The sequence below is a fragment of the Lygodium microphyllum genome, chromosome 17, assembly GCF_053477565.2.
Source record: "Lygodium microphyllum isolate KBCC chromosome 17, Lygodium_microphyllum_v1.1.10, whole genome shotgun sequence".
Lineage (NCBI taxonomy): Eukaryota > Viridiplantae > Streptophyta > Polypodiopsida > Schizaeales > Lygodiaceae > Lygodium > Lygodium microphyllum.
In genome coordinates, this window is record NC_141151.1 from 27584624 (window position 1) to 27601020 (window position 16397).

Sequence of the window (16397 nt, forward strand, 5' to 3'; positions counted from 1 at the left end):
CCAGTCGACTAGTGTAGTCGGTTATGCATTGTTTGACTTAGTAGGCCACTTTTCTTTTATGTTGTATCTTATCTATACTTTGTGTACATTGTAAAGTGTGTGGAAGAAGAAGAAGAAATCAGCAAGAAAACGTTTTTGGCCTCCATCTCTCTTCTTGTCTCTTGAGTGAGCTTCTCCTTGTGCATTCTGTGTGTGTTCGGCGCAGCATCTTGAGCAACCCCCTCCACCACGCGATTCTTGACACTGTGCATATATCGTACCTGTCATGCCGGCCCCATGAGTGCAAAATTTTTTACCCCCTGTTCACACATGCATGCAAGATGGGAACGTATTTTATACCTCACCACCCTTTCTTTTAAATTTCTATTTAAATTTAAATGAAAAAACCCTCTCCCATAATCACCTTTCCCACCCCCTCTCTTCCCTACTCTCTCTCCTCTCTCTTCTTTTTTTTTCTCTCCCTTTCTCTCCCTCTCCCTTGCATACTCCTCCTGCGTCCTGTTCTTTCTCTTTCTTTTCCTCCATATTCCCCTCCCCTCTTTTTCTTCCTCCTATCCTCCTCCTCCCTCCTTCTCCTTCTTCGTTCTCCATCTTCTTCCCTCGCTCCTCGCTCCTCGCTCTTTCTTCTTCTCCTTTTCTCCCTCTTCCTGATGCCTGCCACATCTCTCCATGCGACGCCCGATAGTACATAGTCCCCGCTTGCCCCCTTGAGTTGCCTTCCAACCCATAGGACGTTGCTCATTGTTGCCTGTTGGGCAGACCCGCCATGCTCGTGGAATCGCAAAGCCACGCTCATTGACTTGGAGCGGCCGCTCGCCTGCCCCGTCGATACGTTGACGAAACCATCGTAGTCAGTGCTGCCTTTAGTCACTTTTGGTGGCCGCCTTGATTGCTGTCCCATGAGAGCTGCTCTGATGTTGCCCCGCGAGCTGCTCCGATTGCTGCCTTGGCCACCCCTCGTCACCGCCTTGTACGCCCTCCTACCACAGTTGCCCCGCTACAGCTCCTGCCTGTCTGCCCCTCCACCTCCACCTCCACGGGTGCCCTACTCCCCCTCGGTCCCTCCCAAACCTAAATTTTCATTTAATTTTAAAAAAGAAACACACACACACACACACACACACACACACACACACACACATATAAAAAACCAAAAAACACATAGAATGCTAATAAATAATGATAAAATCACAACATCAAAACAACACCCCTTTTTTACAAAAAAAGGAGAGAGGAAAAAACAAAATTTCACATTTGCCAAAAAAATCCTAAAATCTAAAAGTTTCTGCAACATCTAGACATTTTTCTCAGCTCAAAATGCAATTAGAAAATGGCAAAAAAATTTGTGTATGGACTACTTGAAAGACCCATCGAGAATGCCCAACTTAGGTAATTCATCCTTGAAATACAACCATATCAGTTGATAGCAAGACAACATAGTCCAAGTGCTTGTGTATGGACTACTTGAAAGACCCATCGAGAATGCCCAACTTGGGTAATTCATCCTTGAAATACAACGATATCAGTTGATAGGGCAAGACGACTCGCTGCGTAGATGCATATGCAAACACAAGATTCATGATGTGCTTACCGAAGCACACAATAGAATTGCAGGAGGGCACTTGAACAGAGATACAATGGTGTGCAAGGTGGTGTAGCCTCAACTATGGTAGCCTACTCTTTTTTGAGATGCAGCATGATTTGTAAAGCACTATGAGGAGTGCCAACAAACCAAGGCATCAGTTCACAAAGGACAAAATGGAGCTAAGTCCAATCATTGCAAGACAACCATTCAAGAAATGAGAAATTGACTTCATCAAGTTGATTAACCCTGCGGCTCAGCACTCATAGGCCAAGTACATCATCGTTGCTACTACAGACTATCTCACAAAGTGGGCAGAAGCACCAGCCATGAGGAAAAAGATGCTAGAAAAATTGCTAAGTTTATTTGGGAGTAGGTGATCTCAAGATTCGGCTATCCCATTGAACTAGTTAGTGATCAAGGCACACACTTCATTAATGAAGTGATCGCTCACCTCCTATCGACCTTTATGATCATCCATAAAAAATCCTCACCCTACTACCCTCAAGAAAATAAAAAATTTCATAAAACCTTTCAAAATTCATAAAAATTGCGAAAAATTCATTAAAATTTATTTTTTTCATAAAATTTCAAAAAATCACACACATTTTTTTTCCTATTTTTGGAACAGTTCCATGCTCTGAAAGTGTTCACACAAATTGAAAAAATATATTTTATATAAAAAACCTTATTAAATGTGCCCATTCTTGAACAATCCATTTAAAACTAAAAAAATGGTCCAAGAAATCTGATTAAAATTTGAAAAATTTCATGAACATTTGTGCTTAACTGTCCACTCATATTTTACTGCTTGAACTAAAAAGAAAAATATTAATCACATACACATGTGACAAAACAACTTGAATCATTTTAAATTAAAAACAACTTCACATTGATCAACCTACTATAAAATGAGACACACACACACACACACACACACACACACACACACACACGCACGCACGCACGCACGCACGCACGCACGCACGCATGCAAAACTACAAAATGAGACAACATGTCAAAGTTTGCTATATCACATCTTGGGGATTTTATTTATTCTTTAGAACCAAACATACAAAACAAAACAACAACACATAATCCCAAACCCAAATAATATCAACAAGACCTAAATCCAAGTTCATACATCTCATCTCATGAATATAATTGAATGAAAACATGATAGAAAAAACACATCAAAATTTATTGAAAAATTTTCACCATGGTGTTTAGTATTTTTAGCTAATAGTGGCAAAATTTTCTAGCTCGTTAGATTTTATTTTTGGATTCCATTATGGTTGCATCACGTTAGTGGTTGATAATGCATTAGGATTTATTTTCCATACACACCTCTCCCAGGTATTTATTTTTATTTTTTTGGGTTTTTGTTACTCCAAAACCATACTTAATTATTAAAAGAAATCTTAATCACCGCATTTTTTATGCGCATTCGCGCTAAACACACATTTTAATTATTTAAAATGAACCATCCGTTCATGTTGCATGTGCTTTGTGCACCAAACACATATTCTTAATTTATAATAAAAAGAACCCACCGTCACAAGTGCACACACTAACAAAAAAAAGTGCTTCACATATTAATTTGTAAAAATGAACTTGTATTTAGAGACCCAAAGTGAAGATGCAGTCTGGGGGATGTTAATAAGCATAGTAAAACTTAAAAATTTTTTAATGGATAAAATAAACAGCCTTTTATTAAGGTTTATCACCTAATGAAAATTCATCCATTGATAATTAAATTCTAAAAGGAACATACAATTAAATTCCCACTTTCCCCTCACATTGCACATTCCCCTTTTCAATGAAGCGTTATGTGGGGCGGATGATGTGGTTGCAATTAGTCGAAGTCCCTATTGGTCATCGTCTTATTCCGTTGAGGTTTGGTTATCAGTTGATTTTGGTTTTGGTTTGGTTTTAGTCCAATTTTTTTGTTGGTTATTTGATTGGAGTCGAGGATATGGTGTGTATTCTTTTTTTTTTTTTTTTGCCTGATACAGGGATATTGGGTGCTTGTTTATATGCATAACATGAAGCTTTCGATTTCATAAGTGTAGAGGTCATGCCGAAATTTTTCTAGGATGTGGATTGCTTGGGGTGGCCAATCAGTTGGTCAAGTCCATGGGAGTTTTTTGTGGTTGATCTCTTATCTATTGTTCTTTTGGTTTTTTTGTAGGCATTCTTTATGATTTTTTGTGTGTCACTGTAGTGTGTGTGAACCATCTGAATGGTGCCTTGGACTCCTCACCCGGTCTAGTATGTTTCCTTGGTGTCTCATGATTACTCACTGTTGCTGGATTCAAATCTTATTATTAAGGTGGGGTTATCCAAATTTGTAACACTTTCATTACCACTTATCCCGGAGGATTCTAATGTGTGTGATCAATTTTTAGCCTCTTACAATAAGAGGTCTAGTCATGTTTGGGGAACCATTATCCATATGATGCCTAAGAGTTTGGGCAAAGCCATGCTGTCCTTACCATATCGTGGGGAACCTTTTCCTACCACTTGTCAATTGTTCTCCAATGAGGATATTCTGAAGTTGTTATAGAAGTAGACCCAAAATGTCTTGGACCCTAAGAGGGTTATCACTAATTTAGGCATTAGGGTATCCATGATCTCCAATTATGTCTGGAATGAAGCAATTGTGCCAATTCCTTCATGACGTATTTATGTGTGCTAAAACCCCTTCTAACTACGTTTCGAAGGAGTTATTTATAGCTTTCCATATGGTGCTGAAAGAATTTACCATTGATTGGAGTTTGTATCTCCTAGCAAAGATGGATTAGCATTTAATTAGAGCCATAAGGGGTAATGTGACTAATGTCACATTTGGTTCTTACCTTTTTGTTTTCTTGGCATATGCTGCCCTTGCAAAGGAAGTTCCTACATTACAAGTTGATCCTCCAAAGGTTCCTCCTCCTCTACTGAAGATACTAATGTTATCATTGAGGATGTTGATCCCCTCCCTCATGTGGTCATTCAGAGGAAGCGACTCAAATGAGTGGCTGAATTGGTACTAGTTCCTCCTCCTCTAGTTTCAATTCTTATTCAATCTAGCAAGCAACTGCCTACTTTCCTCACAATGCCAAATCTTTTCAGAGCACATAGAGATGGTACTATGAACATTTCCATTCCCTTTGTGCAACGCCTGGTGTGTGACAAGAGACACAATTCCTTTCTTGTTGAAAGACATTCAGAGCTCTATTATTGAACTCTCGGTTACTGCCTGTATCCAGCAGCTTTATTCTTCTTGTTATGAGGTTCAGTAGTCCAAGGAGAAGTTGAATAAAGTGAATAATGAGCTAGCCTCTACTCAAAAAAAAAAAAAAAACTAACCTTTGTACACAAATGGAGCAGCCAACTAAGATCATCGATGCCTAGCAGTGGAGATTTCTAATTTGCAAACTCAATTGGCAGAGACTAAATCCCAAGTGGTTATTGTGACTAAGGAGAGAGATAGGTTGTTGCAGGAGTCTCAAGAGCTAAACGCTTTGATAGCTACACAAATAGAAGAGCTTAAATTATCTTAGAGTAAAATAAGCTAATATTATCTTAGAATAGAGCAATCCTCAGATTCAATAGCTTAAAGAACAATCGGCTCAGTGATTACTCTGAGACTTCTTGGCATACTATGATTGATTCTGTGGTCTTGAATCAACGCCAAAATAAAGCTTCTGTTCATGTGCAAAATACTAACCAATTGAGGGTGGATCTATTAGCCCATCTTTCAAAACAACCTCCTTTTGATTCATCTTTCTTTGATGCCTATCATCGTAGATCTATCTTAGGTCCATCAATACCTTGTTTATCTCATTATCAACAGATGGCCCATATATATGAAGCTCATCTTTCCCTTTATCAATCTAATCCACAAGTTATTTTACCTCTTCTATTTCAACCCCAAGGTGCTCCTCAGATCCCTATTTTAACTCAATGTTCTTTTCTTGAGGATCGTGTATTTTTCCCTCCTTCTTATCCTTCCCTATCCATAGTTATTCCTTCCACTTTTCCAGTATATTTATTAACACCCTTTTGAACTGATTTCCCTAAATTCTCTGATAAACCCTCTTTAGCTCATTCTTCGTTTTATGATTTTGCTTACCCATCCCTTCATCCTCTCTCACTTGCTCCTTTTCTCTCTCCTACCACTTCTATCCCTCATCCCCCAAAGTTGGTTAGTGGCTATACAGGCTTTGATCAGAAGATTTCTAGGCGACGAGGATGGAGTTTAGGATATTCACTTACAGGACCTTAAATCAATTGGCCACTGATTCCAGGGGAATGGATGGCTGCTAGCCAAGCTTTTCAGAACTATCTATATTTTGCTTAGCAGTATTCACAGTTTTCAGATCCTTCAATGAGAGAAACTGCTCACTTGGGTTGGTATCTGGCGTATATGCACTGAAATTCCATAATGATCAGAAGTCAATCCCGAAGCTATGCTACATGAATGTGAATGTGACTATTGATCCCCAACAAGTGGACATGTTGTGCTTCATGCCCTTTGTTTGCTAGCAGTTTTTCCAAAATCCTTTGAAGACTTTTATAGATGAATATTTATCTATGGATTGCTTCCGTAATCACTAAGCTTTTAAGAGGGATCGTCTTCATTGATACCGATGATTGTAATTTTTGATGATTCATAATGATATCTCTCTTTTGGAGGTGCCATTTAGATGGTTGTTTTGTCTCTAGTATGTGTGATGGTTATTTTATTCTATGATGGATTCATGTTGATTGGAGATTCAACACTATTCAAAAAGTTATATTTTTGAAGATTCATGGTGGTGATGATGGGGATATGTTGAGGGTTGAAATGACTTGATTTTTTTGGCTAATTTTTGTTGTTTTTGTGGACCGAATGGTTGATTTTTGATGGATTTTCTATGATGATTAGTGGTTTGTAAGTGTTTAAGAGTGTTTTGGATGAGATTGATTAGGTTTGAGAAGCTCATGATGTTTTTTAGTGAAGATATGATGTTTTGATATGTTCTGTTGATGTCCTGTTAGTGTTTGATTGGTTTTGATTGAGTCTGTTGAGCTTTAGTTTTACTCTATTTTCTTTTGTATGAGGGGTTGGAATAATGATTGATGGATTTTGAGAGTGATAGGAATCTTATTGAATGATTCTTGATGGTTTTGAATGGTTTTAGTTGACCTAAAGGTTTCTGATGACCTTTTGAATGGTAATGTAACCTTCTGTTGAGCTTCTATAGGGCCTATGTTTTGTTTTGTTCTGTTCTGTATGCCTTTGTAAGTGTTATGTGGGATGGATATGTAGCTTCGAGAAGTTTTACAACCTTGGGAAGAGATGAATACAAGTTCAAAATAGCTCAAAGAAGTGGAAGAATTAGTTGTTGAAGACTCAAGTAAAGACTAAAGTGACAGTGACACTGTTAAGCCACGAAAGGACATTGTAGTGGCTTTGGTGACCTTTCATATCAGACATACCTCTTGGGAGGGGTATCCATAACCAAAGAGGGGTTATGGATGATTGTTCTTGATTATCCCATTGTACTATAGAGAGAGAGCATGCATGAGAGAGAGAGAGAGAGAGAGAGAGAGAGAGAGAGAGAGAGAGAGAGAGAGAGAGAGAGAGAGAGAGAGAGAGAGAGAGAGAGAGAGAGAGAGAGAGAGAGAGAGAGAGAGAGAGAGAGAGAGAGAGAGAGAGAGAGCGCCAAACCTATGCAAAATAATGTATCTATGAGTGAGATTATGAGAGAAAGCTATGGAACCTTTGAAGAAGAATGCTATGTGATGATTTCCATTCAAAGTGGTGTATTCTCTTGCGTTTTTCTGGTCTCTCAATGATTTCTATGAAGAATATGAAGAGCATAATCAATTTTGTTCAAGTTAAAGTTGTAAAAGAATTATTTCTATGAAGTTGCATGAAGATTTAAGAAGTTTGGTGTTATTTTCCTTATTGTGGTCACATAAAATATAAAAATCATGCTTGTTGATGAAACAAGATAGATTTTCTTACAGTAGATTCCCCATTTTCTTGGTGTTCCTCTTGGGGCTCCAAAGGCCCAATAGAAGTTTCAAGCCCATAAGGTTATAGACCTCTGAAGCACCTAATGAAGTAACCGATGATAGATGCCAAATATTATAAGCTTAAATCAAAGCTCAAATGCATTCAATAGCATAACTAAATATAGAGCTTCAATATCATACACCAATACATCTGGATAGAATGCTCAAATAGCATGAAAGAGCATTAGGCATATACTATCCTTGTTAAAAGCTTGCTGTCCATTGTATGTACAATAGTAAAATGATAGTCAAGACCGAGCAAAAGTGAGCTCAATCAAAGCCCAAAATCATTTTGGGAGCATGGCCAAGCATGTGGCATCAGCCACACCATAGACACCAATGTCTCATCCCAAGTAGCTTGGAAGCATCAACAAGTAATAGTCGTATGCTTTCATTGATAAAATAACCTTCAGCCTTGCTTATTACAATAGTAAAAATAATAGTAAAACTGAGATAGACCCAATAGGTCCTGAGAAGTCTTAGAGCAATGAGAGCTCAATATGAACCTCAAGAGGTGGAGCTATGGTTGCCAATGGTGAAATCCTGTTGTAGGTAACTCAAATGAGATCTAAAGTAATGCCAAGTTAAGCTCAAGCTCATGGAGAACGTGGTTCTAATAGTAGTCAAAGGAAGAAGCCCAAGTGGAAGCACGAGCGAGTAGAAGCAAGAGAGGTGTGAGCTATGTCAGATGGAGCAAGAGACCAAGAGAGAGAGAGACTCAAGATGTGGGAACTCCAACAATCACAATGTGTGATCAGCCTTCCCTTTATTCAAATGTCACTAAAAGAATAAAGAATGAAGTGACAGTGATGGAAGCCCGTTGCGTGTAGTAGTGTGCAGGTGTGGGTATTATCAGTGTAGTAATACACGGGCGGCTAGGCACAAGAAGGAGTTGGCAATTATCTAATCATTATTAGAATTAGTCTACATGACATTAATCTCTTCAATCGTGATGCTAGACTTATTAGAGATAATGTTGCGATCATTATTCTTTTTCCACACTTTGCCCTTTTTCTTTTCCTTGCACTTGTCATCATGCATTTTATGGCATTGTGGACAATTATGACCATGCTTCCCATAATAATGACAAGCCAATGTAGAATTATGGCTATGTGACTTATTGTGAGACTAGCCACGTGACTGAAAATGAGACTTTTGAGAGTCTCTCCCATGAGGATCATTATCACTCTTAGCTATAAGAAATATGGGAAGTATCAACATTCTTTCTATTAACCTCTTCATTCAATAATGCAACCTCTATATCATGCAATTTCAAACCATCCTTCGGCATATTAGCATACGTGGCAATATAGAAAGTATCCCATGACTTAGAAAGTGTTATATGCAAGAATAAGGGATGAATATTATCCTTAAACTCAATGCCTTACAAAGTCAACTGGTTGAAAATCGAGTGAAACTTGTTCAAATGTGTAGATACACTAGCCCCTTCCTTCATGCAAAGATCCATGAGCTATTTCAACCAATACATTTGTGAAGCAAGAATTTGCTTGTCATAGCTATCATAGATCTTCTTCCATAGCTATGAGGCTATCTATCCTTCAGAGACAACATTGTAAAACATTTGCTTAGAGAGTGGCAGAAGGAATGTAGATTTACATAACTCATCCAACCCAATCCTCTACATTAAAGAATTTTGGCTTGACACCCTCATGTCTCAATGGCTTAATTGCAATTTCTACACCAAAGCTTGCCATATTTGTGCCTTCTATCATTTGATCCACTAGCCATCATGCCAAGAAATGAGAGCACAATATAAGAAGAGGGATGCTATAAATTATTGCAAATCATCCCAAAATGATAGCTAACACAAGGGCTAAGTAAGAGAAACTACCAAAATAGTAAGCTGTCCACTAACTATAACCAATGAATGGTCAAGACAAAGTGTTTGCTCTCAAAAACAATGCTGAAAACTGCAATTACAACATTCTAAAATAAATACAACAATAAATCCAAAACCAAGTGTGGACAAGCAAAAAAAGACCAAGCTCCCACTACCAAGGATACCTAGGGAAACAATTAGGATATGTAGAAGCAACTAGTAGTGAAGATGCATACAGTGGATACCAATATTTGTCACACCTCAATGTCTCAGTAAATCATACATCTAGTAGGCATAGACATCATGCATGTAGTAGGTCTTAGGAGGAATCAAAGAGAACTGCCAAATGCATGACCTATTGAGGAAGAGTAATAAAGCTCAATACATAGCCAAGCAGTATATATACATCATTGATATCACATTGATAGAGATATGTGCTGAATCCAAAGCATAAATCAAAGTAGTCCATTGAAGAGTAATTGCATTAAATAAGCATCAAGAGAGCATGTATACATCTCAATGAGTCCCACAGTCTCAATGAAAGAAGCTCAACTACATAAACCCAAAGCTCAACTCAAATGAAAAATATCCAAGTAGCTCAAGTGATTCCCATTGGAACAAAACCAAATGCCAATTGAGGAAATCAAGCTCAATAGATAATAGAGATGACATCAAAGCATCGAGATACATGAAGCATAAGTTGGGAGCATAAAACCTAGTAGAAACTTCAAGCCCATAATTGTGTAAGCTATTGAAGCAACCAAGGCATGTAACCACAGCCAATATGAATGCTGCCAAGCTTAAAACTAGGGCTCAAAAGCATCCCATAGCATATTTGAGTGTGTAGACCAATGATAAGCATCAATACATTCATATGAAGCACCCAAATGTAATATTTTCACACAATAAAAGTTAGTTGGTTAGTTCAAAAGTTAGTTAGTTAATTAATAAGTTAGTAAGATTACTAACTAAAGACTAACTAAGGTAAAAACTAATTAACATTAATTATTAATAATTTTTATTTAATTTAAAATATTTTATTTAGAAAAATCAAGAGTCGTAAATTCGATATTTTTTTTCGAATTAGCAAGGACCGTGGCCACCCTTCACGTAAATTACAACGTGAACGAAACTTATGAGTTATATTAATCACTAGGATAATGTGTATAGTTTGGATGGTCTAAAAATATTAGACTTTTGGACAAGACTAGAATATTTTAGATATTTTAGAGATTATCTTAATTAAAAAAAGAGATATGGAGTTTTCTAGAACTAGATGTCATTTAAAAGAAAAAACAAGTGATGTGTTAGTTAGTTTGAAGATTTTAAAGAAAAGTGACTAACAAAATCACGCGCGCCGCGATCGCAGTTTACAGGCAGTAGACATCACTTCGAACAGAGAAAAGAAGGAGGAGTGAACTGAGAGCTCTCTAATCAAGTGTCTTGAGGTTTTACCCCCTTTTCGGAGCCAATGGAACTATCAGATTTATGATCTGAGCATCAGATCACTGATCTTTCCAAGATCCCCCTCCACAAAGAGCTCCACTTCTCAACCACAAACCCTCTTCTCCAATTCACTATAAATATGAGGCATGGGAGAGGCATAAGGGACATAAGGAGACCCCGAGAGGCTGCGAGAGAGAAGAAGAGAGAAGGAAGAATACTCCTTCAAGAGGCTGCGAGAAGAGAGAGAGAGAGAGAGAGAGAGAGAGAGAGAGAGAGAGAGAGAGAGAGAGAGAGAGAGAGAGAGAGAGAGAAAGAGAAAGAGGAAGAGAGTTAGCTCAAATCTCCTGTCTCATTCTTTAACTAAGCCATATTCTCTTACCCTCTCTCATCTAAAATCTATCCCACCTTCCCTATCTCTCACACTTCTCGTGGACGATGGCTCCAAAGCGACGAAGTGAAAAAAACATGGAGTTCAACGCAACTGGTCAAGCAACGGGTATTACCAATGATACGGGAGTGCCCGAGGTTGTGGGAGTTGCCACTACAAATGGAATATCGGGTGTGGCTAAGGCGAGCGCAAGTAAAGATGAAGTTCCTAATGTCGCCATGCTGCCAAACCAGGTTATTCATTACTAGATTATCATTTTTCAATATAAGATAATTACATAAGATATTAGCTTCCATATTCTTCACTTACACATTAAACTGATAACTCATTTAGAAAGACATATTAGTTCAAGCATAAAACGACTAATCACTATGATTTGTAGCTAGAATAGTTGGGATACTAAGGCATAGAATCAGGATAGAATAAATTGCCAAAGGTTATTGTACATATGTCTTTATGCGCATTCAATATAGTTATGATCAAATGACGACGAGGTTAATAATTGATTAGTGAAGGTTATAGAAACTGATTATCTATTTAGGAATCCTACAGATCATCTCGTTGAGTTATTGACACAATATATTTCCTTAAGGGATTTTGCTTATGTTAGATAAGTGAATCCAAATGGAAAACTCATGCCCTGCTTAACATGTTTTAAGAGGTGTACTCAACACTTCTTTATGGGGAGAAGAATCCTCATTAGAATGAATAGTTACCTTAGGATAATGTCTATCTTGGCTATGTGAAACTGTGATTTACATATTGGGATGATTGTCATTGCACTATTTGATACATATTTGAAAGGACTATTTGTGTTTGCTAGAATCTAGATTTTTGATTGAAATTATTGCCAAACAGAATAAAAGAAAGGATCGCGCTAGGCTACCCCCAAGCTAGTGGCGAGACCCTACTCCAAGGGGGTCATGATTATCGCTACGAGAGGCTTGGACCGGCTCCGTAGGCGAAAGGTCTGTCAGTAGGGATAGTCTCGGGCATTAGGAATTGTAGGTGCCAGAGGGGGCCCTGGTTGTAAATCCTGCATTGTTCCAAGAATCTGACGAGCCCCTTCATGACCCAGGATGGGATCCTGGAACCCTAAATACTAGTTATGAGGGTGGAATCTTGGTGGACAGAATGTCCTTATGGAATTCTGTGTATCTTCCGCTGGGACGGAATGATGGAATTTGTAATAAACTTCCAATATAATAAAGAAGTTTGCTTTACTGTTCGAATTGTATGCGTGTTAGTGAGATAAATTATGTGAAGGAACATGTGACTTAATGGACTAATTAAGGAAGCTGGTTGTATATGTTCCAATAAATGTGTTGTAGGTAATTAAAAAACTAAAGATGACCCATCATCAGAGGAAAGCGGGTGGGCGTAACCTCCCACGAGTCCGTCCAATGGTAGGGTGGTCCCGGTTAGTTGGGAGCTTTTCTACATCGAATATAGAAATAGAAAGACGATAAATTGACCAAGTAGTCATTAGGTAGAACCGACTTGCATTGTTTTAGGGGACCAGAATGGGATTTTGCCTTATGGGCAGGAGGGTTGACGTACCGCACTCCCCTCCGTCTCCCATTCTCTTTGAACCAAGTGCAATGGCAAGTCCGCTTCAAATCGAGTAATCCTTTAAAAAGTGGAACTCGAAATTATTGATGCTAGCTGGCTGCTAGGAGACCCATCTGATTTTAGGAACCCAAGTCTTCAGGTCGATCCTAGTGGGTTCGGCCAGAACTCTTCCGTTGCGAAGCAGACTCGGTAGGGCCTAAGTGACAACCCCATGATGTTCCAAGGGAGCACCAGGCGGCATCATTTATGGGAAAACCTACTGATGGACTACTAAAAGGTGTGACGTGGATTGGGACTAGCGGACACCTTACACCAAATGACATCTAAGAGCAATAGGCATATATTTTTCTTAATAAAATGCTTATTGCCTTGTTATAAGAGTAATGAAAAAACCTTTAAAAACTAAGCCAAATGAGGGCTCAAATTAGCTTAAAAATATCCCAAGTCAATGTCAAAACATTCACCAAGCATCAAGGTACTAAATGAGCATTAGGAGACATAAACGAGTGTAATGCGCCCGCCTATCGGCTGTCTAGGCACGCTTTTAGCGGTCTATCGGGAAATGATTCTAAGTGTCATTGCCCGACACTCCCATGGAATGTTCTGGGGTTTATCGCCTAGGGTTTTCCGAATCCGCCTCACAACGGAACGTTCACGGTCGCGGACCCACTAGGATCGACATGAAATCTGGGCTCCTAGTGGCCAAGGTCTCTTGACAGCATTCTAGTGTCGGGTCCTGGACATCCTACTTTACACAGAGATACCCAAGCCAAAGTTGACCCATACCGCACTTGGTTCAAGGAGAATGGGAAACGAGAGGGATGCGCTGCTTGACCTCTTTTCTCGTAGGGCATAGTCCCATTTCGGTCCCCTAAAACATTATGAATCGGGGTTCTATCCTAACAATTTCTAAGGTCAAAGATGATGAAACCTTGTGAGAAGCCTCCTAGTTCTCTGGGACCACCCTGCCATAGGACAGACCCGTCAGGGGTTCCGTCCACTCACTTCCCTCAATAGCTTTAGTTTTCTAATTAGGTCCTACCACATTTATGTGTGACACTTAAAGTCAGCTTCATTAATTAAGACTTTTAGGGAACAGGGTTAGTTCGCATAACTTATAGCACAGACATGAAAACATAGCAAGCAATCCTTTGACAAATAAGTTCAAACAAGTTTCTTAACTTATCTTCAAGTTAATCTTTGTCTCCCACCCATACATGAGAAATTATGTATCCCTTCTATCCAACAGAAGTATCCCTTCTGCCCTGCAGAAGTAACTAGTCCAAATCACATGGCACCACAAATTCAATCCTTTATCTAGAATAGGATCTCCCAACATGCCCAAACGTTGGGGGACCATGGAGGTCTTCAACTCTATTCTAGACCTAGCAAGGGGTGTCCAGAGCTCCACCTGACCCGCAAGTTGTCTAGGAGCAAAAGATCATTCCTGTGGTTGGCCTTTTCACCACTAGAACTTCGGCCCATGAATCGAGTAGTGCCCTCTTTGGGGGTTAATCTGCTGTGCGATCATGGAGGTGATCCACTCGGGAAATATATCCTTCCTTGATTAAATCCTTTAAGAATCCAGCACAACAAGGCATTCAGCCATAATATCATTTTCTAGGAAAACATTCCTTTATCCCCATGGCAACTTGTCATCATAGACCCTTGCCATGCATTTAGCATAAATCACAAGTGCTTGGAACAATCATCAACAACCAGTTGAATGTAAAAGCATTTAGGATGTTGTTTGATCAACCAACAAAAAACCAATTGTATTCCTCCCAAACAATACAAGAATAGTTGTGATAACATTTCCATTGCATATTCGCTCTCCCCCTTGGGATCAAAGAGCGATTCTATATAAAATTTACTTAACTCTTGTATGCACAATTTTTAATGTCATGATTATGCCATTCATAACCCCTAACCAATTCTTCCTTGTAAATTCTCTATCAATGAATAAGCCATATGCAACTAGGTGTAATTAACTTCCCTTGATACATGCACTTTGCAAGCTCGATCTTTTGAATACGTGAGATGAAATGACCTATACTCGTGCATCATAGTATGGGCCTAACGTATCTTATACGAGAATCAAAACAAGCATTTATCAATTGGAAAATACATTACTTACGACCGGAACCGCAGTTGGATTGACAGTGATGCCTTTGCCTGAAGCTTCGTTGTTGGTTGCATGATTGCCATCCGCACGCGACATTCTTCACTTGTGGCCAGTGTCCGCAAGTAGACTCAAGAGATTAAGAAGGCAGAATAGATTCGAGATGGGAGAGCGTAAGAGAAGATGGGTAAGTCTAGGATTGAGATAGAGGGAATTGAGCTAACTCTCTCCCTTTTGCAGCCTCTCGAGGTAACTCTTCTCTCTCTCTCTCTCTCTTTCTCTCTCTCAAGCTCTCTATCACAATCTCTTGGAGGGGTATCCTTCTCTCTACCTCTCTCTCGCAGCCTCTCACAGCCTCTCGGGGTCTCTTTATCCTTCTTGTGTCTCCCCATGCTTCATATTTATAGTGAATTAGAGAAGAGGGCTTGTGGCTGAGAAGTGGAGCTCTTTGTGGAGGGGGATCTTGGAAAGATCAGTGATCTGATGCTCAGATCATAAATCTGATGGTTTCATTGGTTCCGAAAGGGGGGTAAAACTTCAAGACACTTGATTAGAAAGCTCTCAGTTCACTCCTTCTTCTTTTCTCTGTTCGAAGTGCTGTTTTTTGTCTGAGACTACGATCGTGGCTCGCGCGATTTTGCAAATCCCCCTATTTTTTTTCTTTTGATAAAATCTCCAAAACTAACTAAAACATCATTTGTCTTTTCTTTTAAATGACATCCAGTTCTAGAAATCTCCATATATTTTTAGGATAATATCTAAAATATCTAGAATATGCTAGTTTTGCCCAAAATCTAATATTTTTGGACCATCCAAACTATACACATTAATACTAGTGATTAATATAGCTCATAAGTCTTGTTCACATTGTAACTTCCATGAAAGGTGGCTACGGTCCTTATCAATCTGAGAAAAATATCAGATTTATGACTCTCGATTTTTAACATATATTTTTAATTAAATAAAAATTGTTAATTATTAACATTAGTTTTTTTTAAAAATTTTTTTAGTTAGTCTTTAGTTAGTAATCTTACTAACTTATTATTGACTAACTAGCTTTCGAACTAACCAACTAGCTTTTACTGTGTGGAAATATTACAACAAGAGCTCCAACCATCGAACTAAACCATTTCAAATTTATATTATAGCAGGTACGATGTGTATCACACCAAATAATAGAGGTTTGGGGGCTAGAATCAATACCCAAAGCATCTCAAGACATGGGCCAAACATCCATCAATGATTCCAACATCATATGAGCATCAATAGGCATGGGTGGGAGCTCAAATAGTGGGTGAAATGACTGTCTTTATTTTAGAATAACTTGTTGCCTTGAATATCCAACCACAAATAGAGGTTGAGAAGCTCAAGATCAGTGCCCAATAATGAATGCAAA